The sequence below is a fragment of the Canis lupus genome, chromosome 25, assembly GCF_011100685.1.
Source record: "Canis lupus familiaris isolate Mischka breed German Shepherd chromosome 25, alternate assembly UU_Cfam_GSD_1.0, whole genome shotgun sequence".
Classification (NCBI taxonomy): domain Eukaryota; kingdom Metazoa; phylum Chordata; class Mammalia; order Carnivora; family Canidae; genus Canis; species Canis lupus.
The window spans coordinates 39,593,441-39,607,748 of NC_049246.1; the positions used below are offsets into that span (position 1 = coordinate 39,593,441).

The 14,308-nt window shown below is 39.2% G+C and overlaps 1 long non-coding RNA gene across 1 annotated transcript; it reads left to right on the forward strand.

Annotated features, from left to right (window-relative positions):
• The first annotated feature begins 9,817 nt into the window (after positions 1–9,817).
• Positions 9,818–13,716, forward strand: LOC119865854. Its single transcript, XR_005378276.1, has 3 exons — positions 9,818–9,947; positions 11,651–11,798; positions 11,894–13,716. It is a non-coding gene; the product is annotated as an uncharacterized LOC119865854 (long non-coding RNA).
• Positions 13,717–14,308: the final 592 nt, after the last annotated feature.

The window sequence follows — 14,308 nt, forward strand, 5'->3', positions numbered from 1 at the left end:
AAGATTTGTAAGAGCCCCACAATTTTAAGCAGAGCCAATCATCTTCCTTTAGTGCAGAAATTATTCAAGCTTATATACAGCCCATATATCTGTGGGCTTGGAATCTAAGAAGTAAATTTATTTTTTTCATGTCTCAATCAAGTTGACAGACCATTCTTGTTCCTAGGAATCATAATGTGGATGACAACCCTTAGAGATGTTCAGGGCATCACCTGCCCAACCTTCCACTGAGCACTCCTGTGTATACGCTTCCTTCATTAAAACATCCAAATTTGAATTTCATGTTGCCAGACTTTACCACCAAGCTCCTCTCCCTAATGGCAGCCATCCTCATCATTTCTCAATGCTTTAGCTCCTGGACCTAATGTTCCTTCTCTTGAAACAAAGAGATGATTTTTCCTACATTCTGACTTCTGAGATTCTTGAGTCCCTGTATTCTAATGACAATGTTCTTCAACTTATCTCAGCCATTTATTCACCGTGCTCATACCAGAACAGTGGTTTTCAAAGCTAGGTCTCACTATCACCTGGGAACCTGTTAGAAATAAAAATTCTCAGACCTCACATTGACCTATTGAGTCAGGAAATGTGGGGTGAGGCCCAGCAATTCGTGTTTAATAAGCTCCCCCATGTGATTCTGATACTGGTACTTGTTCAAATTTGACCTCACTATCACCAAAGAATGCCATACCTTTATAATCCAGTTCCAAGAATGCCACACTCTGACCTCAAGTTAACTCTAGTGCCTTCACTCTGATGGCCCTTTGACCCTCCCAGGACCTCATCTCTCCCTTGAACACCCTGTATATTTCAAATCACTTCTTCATATTGTTGTCCTTTTACTCATTCGGCAAAAAACAAACAAACTCAACCCTGGTTAAGCCCAAACTTCAACCCATTTATGGTCTATAGCAAAAGAGCTAAATATGGCTAAAGAAAATCTACTATTACTTTAAATTTGCAGCTGCTATTCTCAGGGTCCCTTCCTGCCACAAGACAATCCCTGCAGATTTCCGATTCTCTTGGTCCTCCTACCCCCTGGATGACTGTGATGAAACTTCACACTTCTTCCTCAGTCTTCACTCCCTCCGTGATGACTTTGTTTCCAGTGTTATCAAGAACAGCAACAACCAGAACAGAACTTCTATCATGTCTACTCACCGACCAGCTTTGGCACCCCTACCCTCTGCCTTCCTTCCAGTTTCTGCAGACGGTGTGCACTTCTGGGTGAAATCAACCCCTTCCACTTGTGCACCAGATTTCATCCCCTCTTGCCTACTCAAGGATTTTGTTCTAGGAATTATCCACTCTTCTCTGCTTCACTAGCTTCTCCCTCTCTATCTGACCATTATGTCTACATAAATATGCTGTCATTCCACCTGTATTAAACAATCACAACACTCCACCAAAGAGTTTCCGTAAAGGTCACCACTGACGTTTGTCTTTCACTTGTTTAACCTGTCAGCCATAGTTGACACAACTTTTCTTCCCCACCAGCTCTTCCTTCCCCTTGGATCTCCTCATATTCCTGCCCCCTGGTCAATCCCTCCTTCTTTACCTCCCTTCTCACCTCCCTGCCTACTAGAGAAGTGAGTGATACAGCGGAATCACTCACTTCTCAGCCCTTATTCCTATTCTTCCCTCATTCACTCCCCTGGTGATCTCATCAGTCCCAAAGCTTTAAATATCCTATAAACTCTATTTTCTCTCTGTGGCCCAGGCTATGAGCCAAGTTCATGCTGATATATTCAACTGCACGCCTACCATCTCCACTGGCCAGCAGACATCAAAAACTCAGTAGGACCGACACCGAACTTCTCCTCTTCCTCATCAAACCAGCTCTGATCATAATCTTCCTCTTTCTGTGAAGGGTAACCACATGCTTCCAGATGCTAAGATCAAAACTTTCAAATCATCCTTGACTTCTTCTGTTATCTCCCACATCTCACAATTACTGCAACAGTAATTCTGTTTGCTCTGTCCTTAAAAGATACCTCAAATTTGATCACTTTTCAATGATAACACAAAGCCTTGTGTTATCACAAGGATTATTGAGATAGTTTCTCAATATTATCACCTCACCTTTTAGTCAATCAGTCAGAGTAATATTTAAAAACAACTATCAGGGATCCCTGGGTGGCGCAGTGGTTTGGCGCCTGCCTTTGGCCCAGGGCGCGATCCTGGAGACCCGGGATCGAATCCCACGTCGGGCTCCCGGTGCATGGAGCCTGCTTCTCCCTCTGCCTATGTCTCTGCCTCTCTCTCTCTCTCTGTGACTATCATAAAAAAATAAAATAAATAAAAATGATTTAAAAACAACTATCAGATCTCTCCTCTCCTCAGAACTCTACAAGTTCTTTTAGTAGAAAATCCATCTAGTTGAAAATCTAGTTAAAAATCCAAAGTCCTTATCAAGACCTACAACGTTCTATATGATCTGACCTGCCATCATATCACCAACTCATTGATAACTATTCTCCCCTTGCTATTTGTAGCACATGGCAAGAGTTCTCTTACCTCAGGACCTTTGCACTTACTGGAATAGATGACTCCCTCACTTCCCTCAAGGCTTTACAAAAATGTCATCTTCTCTGTGAGGTTGTCTTTATCACCCTTTTCCCATAGTGCTGGGAAAAGGGTGGTACAGCCTCCTTTCCTTATGTCTTGCCTTATGTCTCTCTGTAGTCCTCATCTACCTCAAAAATGCTATGTAATTTACAAGATTATGGCCCCCTAAAGGGGGAATGACCTGCTTTGTTTCTTTCTTTCTTTGTTTTGTTATTGAATCTCAATTATGTGGAATAAGTGCTGGAACAGAATAGTCAATAGTAAATAGATAGTAAATAACTTTTGAATGAATGAATGAATGAACCAGGTCTTTAAAGGTACTCAATAAGACAGGCATCATGCTTGCTCTAAACTGAAATGAGTCACAAAAGCTCATGCTGTTATGCATCCTGATTCATGCCTCTTCCAGAGCATTTTTAAGTAAATTAAAACCAATAATCATTGCTCTTGCATGGGGGAAAAAATGGAAATTGTCCTCTCATGAGCCAACTCTGCAATCAAAGAAGATGTACAAAATAGGGCACTTTTAACTTAGCAAATACAAAATATTTTTCCTTAAATAGCAAAGGTATCAACAGAGAAAACTAGTTAACAATTTCTCTAAGCTTCAACCTCTCCTCCCCTAGATCGTGGCATCTGAGATGACTGTCACTTACTCAAGATTAACCTCATCCTCCTCACCCTTATAAGACAACTTTAGGTTCCTAAACTTAAACTTCCAAATTTTAACTTCTATCATCTCTGTTTTGTCATTACACAGTACACACCTACAAATAAGCTATTTCCTTAAAAGACAGGTTATAAATCCAAGGCCATACTTATATGAGAGTAACTGAGTAGAACTAGGATGAAAAGCCAGATTTCTTTGATACTCTATATCAGGCATCTACAAACTTTTTCTGTAAAGGGCCAAACAGTAAATATTTTAGGTTTTGCAGGGCATATGATATTGCTACAACTGCTCAGCTGTGCCACTGTAAGGCAAAAGTGGCCATATGTAAATGAATGAATATGGCTACATTCCAATAAAACTTGATCTACAAAAATGGGCACCTGGGTGGCTCAGTTGGTTAAGTGTCTGCCTTTGGCTCAGGTCATGATCCTGGGATCTGAGATAGAGCCTCTCACTGTGCTCCCTGGTCAGCAAGGAGTTTGCTTCTCCCTCTCTCTCTGCCCCTCCACCTGTTCGTGATCTCTCTCTCAATTTCTCTCTCTTTTTCTCCCTCAAATAAATAAATAAATAAATAACCTTAAAAAAAGACACTTTATTTACAAAAATCAAGTGATGGGCCAGATTGAACAGCTAGGCTACACTTTGTCAAACTCTGCTTTATGCCTTCTCTGTATAGTTAATCAGTGCTTCCAGAGCTTATACTGCTTCTTGGGTATAGAAAGCTATGCACATGTTTTATAATGAGAGCAGTTTGTCGACAGTTATAATGTTATTGTCTCAGACTTTGCAAGATGTGAGTTGTACTCAAATCATTTATCTCACCTTCCCAAAGAGAACATTAAGGAATTACAAGTCAGAAAACAGTGAAAATTCCATTGAACAGTTTTTTAAAGGGAAATATAATAAGTCCACTTATACAAATGGACATCCACTATCGATGTAGGTTAGCTTTTTTGCATTCGCAAAATGGAGTGTTCAAAAATGTGTTTACGTGTCTTTCCGTAATTTTCTAAAGATAAGACTATTGATACTTGCCAGTTAAAAACACAAGGATCAAATCTGCAGCTATTACAAGACAGTAGGAAGTCACTGTCCTGGAGAGAACAAAACAGTAGAGCTACTCTTGGTTATCAGATATGAAGATGTACAAAACTCGATTTGGGGATTAGGTAACACTTTCACATCCACTGGCCTTTACTTCTTTAAGTTTCACCAAAAGAAGTGGGATAAAAGAAAGAGGCATGAAAGGAAATATGGCAAAACCAGACATCAGTCCAATGCAGTGGTTAAAAAAAAAAAAAAACAAAACCAAAAAAAAACTTTATTAATGTTGGGATGAGAATAAAAGGAAATAAACTGGTAAAATGAAGAATAATAACCATAATAGATAACACTTACTCAGCATTTATTATGTGCCAGGGAATGTCCTAAGTGTGTTACATATATTAATTCACTTAATTTTTCACCAACTCTAAGACATAAACACAATTTTTTATGGCCCAAATTTCTCAAAGAAGAAATGTTAAGCAATTTGCCCAATGTATCCATCCAGCTAAGAAGTAGGGGAGGTGGGATTTGAAGTCTCAGAGTGTGATTCTACAGTTCATGCTTTTATCTGCTTAACTCTATTGCCTCTAATTAATAATAGGTTATAGAGATTCTTTTTTTTATTTGGAAAATGTTAACCCACTAATAGGCAAAACAGAAAAAGCTAGTGGAGAAAGTCAAGAAAAAACTGTAAAGCGAAATCTCAAAAAAAGGTGAGAAAGAAACTCATGCAATTTTAATCTTGGAAGAGAAAAGATACATTTTTAATTAAAATAGAAGAAAAGACATGTTGGAACGAGGTTCAGAGAAAGTGTAGTTGCTCACATTCAAGTATAAGTGGAGAAATCATTGGCTGACTAACAGGCACAGGGGTTGAAAATCTGAGAGTGTAAAAAGCTCTTGAAATGTCTCCTGTGAAAAATTCAACAAGATCCCCAAAGAGCTCCATCAGAGGACGAACCCAGAGCGCAGCTTGGGGCCAGGTGGCATGGATTTCTAATGGACCCAAACAATTATCCTATTCTGACTTCTGAAAACAAGCCAATTATAAATCAATTATCTATTCATTAAGGCAATTGCTCTTGTGACTCATTAATCCATTTCAGCTATTATAACTCAAAAGTTACAAACCATATCCCTTCATAAAAGATTCAATAGGTCTGACTTATCACTAATTCATTCTGGCCTTCTCCTCAGTTGGTCCAAATCTTCAATATTTTCTCTACTTACTGATTTCATCCATTCTAAGACACAGAATTGTTTCAGATATTATCATCACAGAAATCAGGTTATGTCTCACGCTTGATGATAATATTGGGCATATTTTTCCCTTGTGGTACATAAAATAACGATGTATCTTACCATCTATGACATATTAGATTAGATGAACAGCATTATTTAGTTTGCCTTCAATTAACCTGAACACTTTCAAGCCATGGAAAGGCTAGATACTTCAATACTACTCGAGATTTCTACGGCTCCTTATCCTACCTAACGCATTTCCACATGTGCTGTTTTGTACTCATGCCAAACCTATGAGATAGGTGTTTATTATCACTTCTTTTCAGAGGTCCAGAAATCAGAGGTCCAGAGAAGTTAACTCCCCTGCTCAAGGTCACTAACTCAGGGACCCAGGAGCCAAATGCATGTCTTCAGGTACCAGCTCTGCTTCTTCTACTACCCTGCCATGATTACCTTCTAGGATTATGCTCTGAATAAAAGTACTAGTATCCTACACTGTAACCAAGGTCTATCAACTACCTGTACCACTTTGGTTATAACTGACAACCTCTCACTCATCAGTGTATAGGAAAGGCATATGCTGTAAGAATCTTCCCCAGCATCACTCTGTATTCGTGAACAATAACAGGCAAAGTAACTGGCTGTGAAATCACTTCCTATCCTTTGAATTCTTTTAATTTCACAGGCCACAGTCATCAAAATCCCAGGGTCTGCATGCTGATAGACAGAAGCCTTCTTGTATGCAAGAAAAGAAATTTTTTAAAAAGAGAGAGAAAGAGAATGCGTCAAACTGCTCTGCAGGATCAGGGCAATACTTTGAGCTGATGAAATAAATAAAGATAGCCAGTGTCATTATGCAGCCAGTGGAAAAACAACTCTCAACTCCCAATTTATTTGAAGACTACCAGAAAGAGTAAAATGACACAAAACTGACACAAAAGCCTGTTACTTACAGGGAACTCAATTAAATATGTCAATTGGCCAATAAAACTGCAATAGTCAACCCTTCTTTTCAGCATCACAAGATACTGTTTACCTTACATTACCCACAAAATAGACTGCTTGCAGATGATGGTGAGCTACCCTCAGATTACCAGGCAGCCACACCAATTTGGATGTTCATGCAAATAAAACAGTCAAACTTCTAAATTACCAGTCTGGCTGAAGAACCAGATTTATTTTGAGAGTTTGGTGACCGAAATAAATAGACTTAAAGCCTGAGGGTAGGCAGGGTCTACTTGGGTTGAGGGCCAGATTGCATCCAAAGGCAGACAAAAGGCCAGAGGGCATACTAGAAAGGATAGTAAATGAATTTCTGAATCAACTCTGTCACATTGGAGATTTAGCCAAATGCTATTGTAGACTCAGGCTATTAGACAGTAAAATGTATTGCCAAGGGGTAGTAAGTAAAACAGAGTGGCACTGAGGCAAGAATAGATCCAACAATGGACAGATTATGGTAATTTAACCAAACAAGGGTTGAAGGGAGGGTGCCTTAGTAAATAATTTGGGAACAAAGGGCCAACAGTTTGGAAAAACAGGTAAAACTGGATTATTACTTCTTTCTTTAAAACAAAACAAATTTCAGATGAACTTAGAAATCAAATATAAAAAAAAAAAACATAAGAACACTAAGAAAAATATTTTTACACTCTTGGGGAAAAAAAGACTTTCTAACAATCTCAAAAATCAAAAACAAAGTAAATATCCATAAAGGAGAAAGATCAGCATATTTAACTCCAAAAAACTGTGATGTTTTACATCGCAATATTTCCCCACAACCAGACTGAAGGATAAATGGCAATCTGAGGGGAAAAAAAAAAAAAAAGGAACAACAAACAACTATTTTCAAGCCTCTGCCCCTAAAAATTAAAATATCTGCTTTTTAAAGTTTTAGCAAATCGATATCTTAAATAACCGAAAGCTGCTTCACAAAAGAAAAACAGAACTAATGACTGCATGAGGGATCTTATTTGGGGGATGAAACATTCTAAAACTGATTTTATGGTGATGGTTGCACAACTTGGTAACTTTACTAAAAAAGAAAAAAAATCATTGAATGGTACACTCGAAACGGGTGGATTATAGGATATGTGCCTCAACAAAGTCATTAATAAAAGGACTAATAAACTTTAAAGAGACGTTCTTCCTTATTAATATTCAAAGAAATGCTAATAAAGCAACACCTCCTGCTATGATCTCCTCCCTAAACTTCCACAACCTCATGTTGTCCTGGTTTTCCTTATTCTTCTGTCTCCATTTTTCCTTCCTCGGCCGAACTTCCTTCCCATTTTACCACATTCCCTCCCTAGGAATTTGTCCTTCCAACTGGCTCGGTACTAACAGTAGCAAGGATGTTAAACAACATGGCAGGCCTCTTTTCTAAGCTCAGGAACGGTGTACCCAGCTTCCTGCATGGTGTCTCCACTTGGTTGAAAGGTGAACATTTCAACTCTGACTCACAGTTCTCTTCCTCAAGTCCTCCCCTCCTCTATATGTGGTTTCTCCATCCTCTCTCTTGCTCATGCCAAAACTCAAGAGATTCATCCTTGGTACCTTCATCCTCCTTACTTCCCTCATCCAATTCACCCACCTATTCCTACAGGATCTATGTCAAAAATATCTTTGGATCCCATTCACTTCTTTGCAACCCTACAGTTTCCCTAGAGTCCAAATATATCAACTCCCACTGAAAAATTTCAACAGCACCTAACTGGCTTCCATTCCTGCTCTTTTCTATTTTTAATCCATTCTTCCCAAACTACCAGCATCATTTTTTTTAAATGCAAATAATAGTCTTTTTGTGCTGGTCATCAAGATGCGTCAATGTCTCAGATTCTGCTTCCATGAAAGACTTGGTGCCCAGAAAGGGATATTGATGTCAATCCCTTTAGGGTGGCCATGGCTGCAAAAGAACTGCCTTGCCCCAGGTCACACCCCATCCTGGGGAAACCCATATCCAATATTGTTTAAGTAGTGGAAGAATAAATGCCCAAATATCTCAGCATCACCGGTACCACTCTGGAGGACCACTGCTCCCTTTAAGCAAGGCTGTGGTTAGACCTAAACCCCAGGTCACCTTCTCCCTCTGCTCAATTCTTCTTTTATCCCTTCTCCCACAGATGCTAATCAAGAGCACTCCTTAATAAACATCCTTCCCACTCAATTCTGTCTAAGGCTGCATCCTCTAAGGCTGCAGTAGTCTGCAGCTATCTTTTGTTTCCCTGCTTAACTCCCCACAATGCTATTTTGGGGGTTCTACTGATCCAGAAAGATTCCTCTCTTGCCATTCTCTTGCTCCATTCATGCTGAGTCTCTGTTTCAAATGCACCAAGCTCCTACAAGGCGTTTTTGCAAACTCCTTGGGATTTGTGCACTGATGAATCCAAAATAAACTTTCACCATGTTAATGGTATCCAAACCACTATAGGCTATGGGAACAGATCATCCATAGATAACACTTTTCATCACTTTATGAGCTTCGTATAGGAATGGCTCTGTCTTAGAAAACTTACCATTTTCTATAGCACCTGGCACAGAGCTTTGCTCACAGAAGACGCCCAACAAATAAAATGTGTATGGAATTGAGTTATGTGTCTTGGCTACAAATTCTAAATTGCAGGACCAAGTCACTATCAATGAAGAAATCCTCAAATAGCTTTTTACTACAGCTAAAGCCAAATTCCAATGAAGAAAGGGGATGGAGCGATAGAAGACAATTGATATATAAAATGTATAACTGTCTTATAAAGTTGGGATAGAAAGTCTGTCAAGGCAAACTAAATCACAATCTCAGCAATGACTCATCTGCAAGGTATTTAAGGAAACAGCAAGAAGTGTACTGGGCTATCTTTTCTCAACTTGTTTTTTTAAGATTTTTTTATTTACTTATTCACGAGAGAACAGAGAGGGAGGCAGAGACATAGGCAGAGGGAGAAGCATAGGCTCCCCATGGGGGAGCCTGATGAGGGATTCAATCCCAAGACCTCCAGATCACACCCAGAGCCAAAGGCAGACGCTCAACCACTGAGCCACCCAGGCCTCCCTCTTTTTTCAATTCTTGATTATCGCATCTCAGAAACTCCCTTTTAGGAAAATTTTCTTCTCAATTAATTCATGCTTGATTAATTCTAGTCCATTACGCCCTTCCTCTTCCCTCGTTGAATCTTGTGCAAGTAGATCCAAAGGAAAGAATACTTGATTCTCCCTATTCATGCAGAGTACATCCCTTCTCTCCAATTCCAAGACCCTTTATTTAATGACATTTTTCTTTCTATTCAGGATCCCTATCGACCAACTTCTATCATTTTGGCTTATATATACACGCACATGGCTAAGTAAGATGAAATATACGTTCTTGAAACAAACAGCTGTGGCCCCTTTGAGAAGAACCTCCTTCTTAGAAGGCATTAGAAAGGTAAACACAGTTGACCCCTGAACCGCATGGGGGTTAGGAGCACTGATCCCCTACATAGTCAAAAATCCACATGTAACTTTGACTCCCCCAAAACTCAACTCCTAAAAGCCTGTTTGACCGCAAGCCATACCAGTAACATAAATAGTTGATTGACACATATTTTATATGCTATATGTACTACGTACTGCATTCTTATAATAAAATAATCTAGAGAAAAGAAAACATTATTGAGAAAATCTTAGGAAAGAAAAAATACATTTACAATACTGTACTGTATTTATCAGAAAAAAAAACACAAAACTGTATAAATGGACCTGCACAGTTCAAACCCTTATTGCTCAAGGGTCAACTGAATAATGATTTAAATAACTGAAAGGTCTGAAAAAATAATCTATTTGCATTTGAAAGACCTCCAGTAGAAGAGGACCAGGACTTAACTGGCAGGATAATGTCTCCTTAATCATGAATGACGTATTTGTTTGGGGTTTTAAATTTGATAGATAAACAGATTGCTTATATTTTAAAAAATCATTATAAAACAGCTCTTTAAAGATGTGAGGAACCTGAACAAACAACAGGTAATAGAAGTTTGTGGAAGAAAAGGAATGACAAATCGCCCCTAAACAAGCCAGCAACTTAATTATCACCTTTACTGAAATCCAAACACCCGGGTTCTTGTTTCAAGGAGACCTACTCACAGAATATTTTCATGACTAACCTTATGTTTGCAACTAAAGATTAAAAACTAAATATTATTTGACAAGTTTTTATATGACGACATACAGAGTGGCTGGAGCCTGGCTGTTGACTCAGACATTTCTGCCAACCTCCTTTGCCTGCCAAAATATAGCTTCAATAAGCACACATAAATTTTATTTTTAATAAATAACCACAAAACGGTTTCATAAACAGACCAAACTGTGGATAATTGTAGCTTACAATGAATATGTGTTACAGTTTCAGTAAATAGAAGTTACACATTCTGAAACTGGCACACCCTATCTCCATCTTATGGATTGATGGCAAACCAGCTCATGTTGGAACAGCCCCGTGATTTTTCTTGGTAAGAGGCCTACATCCTAACTACTTAGGCTCCTGACTTCTTGCAGTAGCCCTCCTGTTTGTCTCTGCAGACATTAGGTTTTAGAGTCCTGAGAATTTAAAAGGAGAGCTGAGGTCTCCACTTGGTGTCCCAAAAGGGTCTTTGTGGTAAGAAAAGTTCTTTATGCCCTGAACCAACATGTAGACAGCTAGGATGGTTAAAATGAATAAATAAAGGGCATTTGGGGGAAATAAATACTGATGTGATGAGAAGGAACCAGCGAGAATAAACTGTTCTTTCTAACTAACTTTTCTTGGAATTTACGTGTTCCTTCTAGTCAAAGGATCTTTTTGGAAGAGTGCATTGACTTTTCCTCTGCTGGCAGCTTTTTTTTCTTTCTTCTTTCTTTCTTTTCTTCTTTCTTTCTTTCTTTCTTTCTTTCTTTCTTTCTTTCTTTCTTTCTTCTTTCTTTCTTCTTTCTTTCTTTCTTTCTTTCTTTCTTTCTTTCTTTCTTTCTTTCTTTCTTTCTTCCTTCCTTCCTTCCTTCCTTCCTTCCTTCCTTCCTTCCTTCCTTTTCCTCCTTTTTTAGTAAATCAACTGATTCCTTAAGAAAAAAAGTAGCTAACTGAAAGCTTAATCAATTTTACTTTCTCTCCTTTAGAAAGCAGCTTTATTTTTAAGCTTCCTTGACCACCGTTATGTTGATGAACTTCCCGCCCACTCATGGAAAAGAGTTCCACATTCCTAACACCTCCAGCTCTGAGTCTCCAAATTCACCTTCACTTCGCATTGACCCCAGGAAACATAGAGTGAGAAAAATCAAAGTGGGGTGGGGGAAGGGAGGGGTGATTGGGGTTATTTGTTTCTGGGGGGGGGTGTCTTTTGTTTGTTTCTTTTTTAACAGTTTGGGCTCCCTTTTGAAGACGAGGAAGGAGGTTTATCTCTAGTAAAAACAGGCCCTCGGTGGACAAAAGAAGTGATGATTGATCAAACGGGATTCAGAATTCCAGGCATGCCAACATATTGCTAGGTTAAATGGTAGAGATGACCCCACGACCCTGTGCTGTTGGAAAATGCATAAAAGAACTCTGGCAACATGCTCCACATTCCTATTTGTACTTGATAATCTTACATGTTTTACATTCTACCTGTGGTGACTTTTCACTCAGCTCGCAGTGGGACTTATTCAGCCATAATTTGCAGAGAATCCTCTTGCTGGATGTATGCAACTGGCACCTAGGAAGGACGGGGTAGAGGAGAGGAGAGCAGAGAGAGTAAGATGGTGCCACTGACACCAGGAAGTGCCCAGCCTGAGAACACGGAATACAGCAGAGCTATGGATTAACTGCCATGTGAGCTCAGGGAGAGAATGACTCATGCTGCCTGAGGTTGATCTCGAATGCCTTGTGGTGTTTTGTGACCTATGAAACATTGGCAGCCCACAGTTGCCGCCTCACCATTCCATTTTGCTCCTCAGCACTGCCAAGGTTAGATTTCTGGTCTTAACCTCAGCCCTCCTCCTGTCTGCATCCCTTAAAACCCTACACAAGCCCCAGCACCATTTCTCTAAGCAAACGCTTACTCGATTCCAGTTAGCCAGTTTTTCTATTCCTCACTCCAAATTAAATTGAAGTGTCCCTCTCTATTGCCTGTTAAGCAGTCACGTGTAGAAAGCTTTGGGGGATACTGAGGGTCCCTTTTCCTTCAGAAAGCTTATCAGCCAGTGGGAGAGTTAGACACGTTAAACATGTAATTGGAAAAAGATGCAGTAACAGAGGGGCAAAGAGCATGTGGCGAGCACTTAAAGCAGTGCCAAGTTTCGGTCTGATGGGACCACAGAAGTTTTCACAAAGGTCTGGCATGTAAGCTGAACCAACAGGCAAGGACACCTTTCTCTGAGGCAAGGAAATGTGCAGGCAAAGGACTAAAGACACATGGGTAGGTGACTAAGAGCATCACCAGAGCATGAGCTACATGGAGGAACTGAATAAAGGGCTGCTGATCTGCACCCCATTGGATCCAATAAAAAGTTACTCTGGGGATAATGGGGGTGATTTGAAGTTTTCTTAGGAAAACAAACAAACAAACAAACAAACAAACAAAACAATGGCTTACACTTGACCTCTGATTTAGAATGGTAACTCTGGAAGCAGTGAGAAAGACAGATTGAAGAGACTCAAGTCAAGCTAAAATGGATCCATGGCAATGAACCAGTAACAGTGGGGATAGAGGACTGTAAGAAAACAAGCCCAGGTAGAGGCTGAAGTCAATGTTTTCCCAGTATGGACAAGGCTTCACTGTCACATCTCCACTTCTACCCTTCCCTTTCAACAACCAAACAAGTGACCGAAGAAATCAGATGTTAATTGAATAAAATGTTCTCTATCAAGAACAGTACTGTCCAATAGGAACTTCTGCAGTAATGGATATTGATCACTTGCAATGTGGCCACTGTGACTCCATAACTGGATTTTTAAATGTTATTTAATATTAACTAATTTTAATTTACATAGCCTCATGTGGCTAATGCCACCATATTGACAGTGCCACCCTGGAGAATAAAATTTTACTGACTGAGTCAAGACATTCAAAACATTTCTGAAAAATTTACATTATATTTCTACCAATTATCAGATGACAGTGGCTTTGCTGGATTTTAAAGATGATATCCATCTACCTTTCAAAAGCCCCAATTAATAAATAAGATGCTGCACTTATATTTAGCTCAAGCATAGCAAAATTTCAAAAACATTTTCACTTCCAAAAGGGATTCCTTTGAGTTATTCAGAAGTATTATCTAATCTCCAGCTCTGCTTTGATAGCCTTTCAGTGGTGGATAATATTATGGAAGTCAGGAAGAGGTTGGTTAGTTCCTTCTGACTTCACAGAGAGAAGGATCTGTCTCCTGACTATACATTTTCCACTAAGAGTTGCCCAATGAGTCATTGCCCCATTGTAACTGAAGCACAGCAGGATGACCATGGTGTGTAGTTAAATGTTTTTGTAACTTGATTTGTGGTCTTCACTTTCTGGATCATAGAAATGATTTTGTTCAATATTTTTTCCTCTGTGGGTTTGGAGTCAAGAATTATGATCAGTTCCTAAGGCTTTTACTTTGAGTTTTCCATACAGTTATTTCAAGAACATCCTTTTGCAATTTTCTTGGAAACTGATTCCTTGTTACATGAATTCAGATACACTGTATGTCATGGCACATGACCATTTTCATCACTCCTTAGGATCTCTTACGGACACTGTAAGTAAAACCGGAATTAGAGAACTCTTTGCTTGCTAATAACCTCTGTGACAAAATATAAGA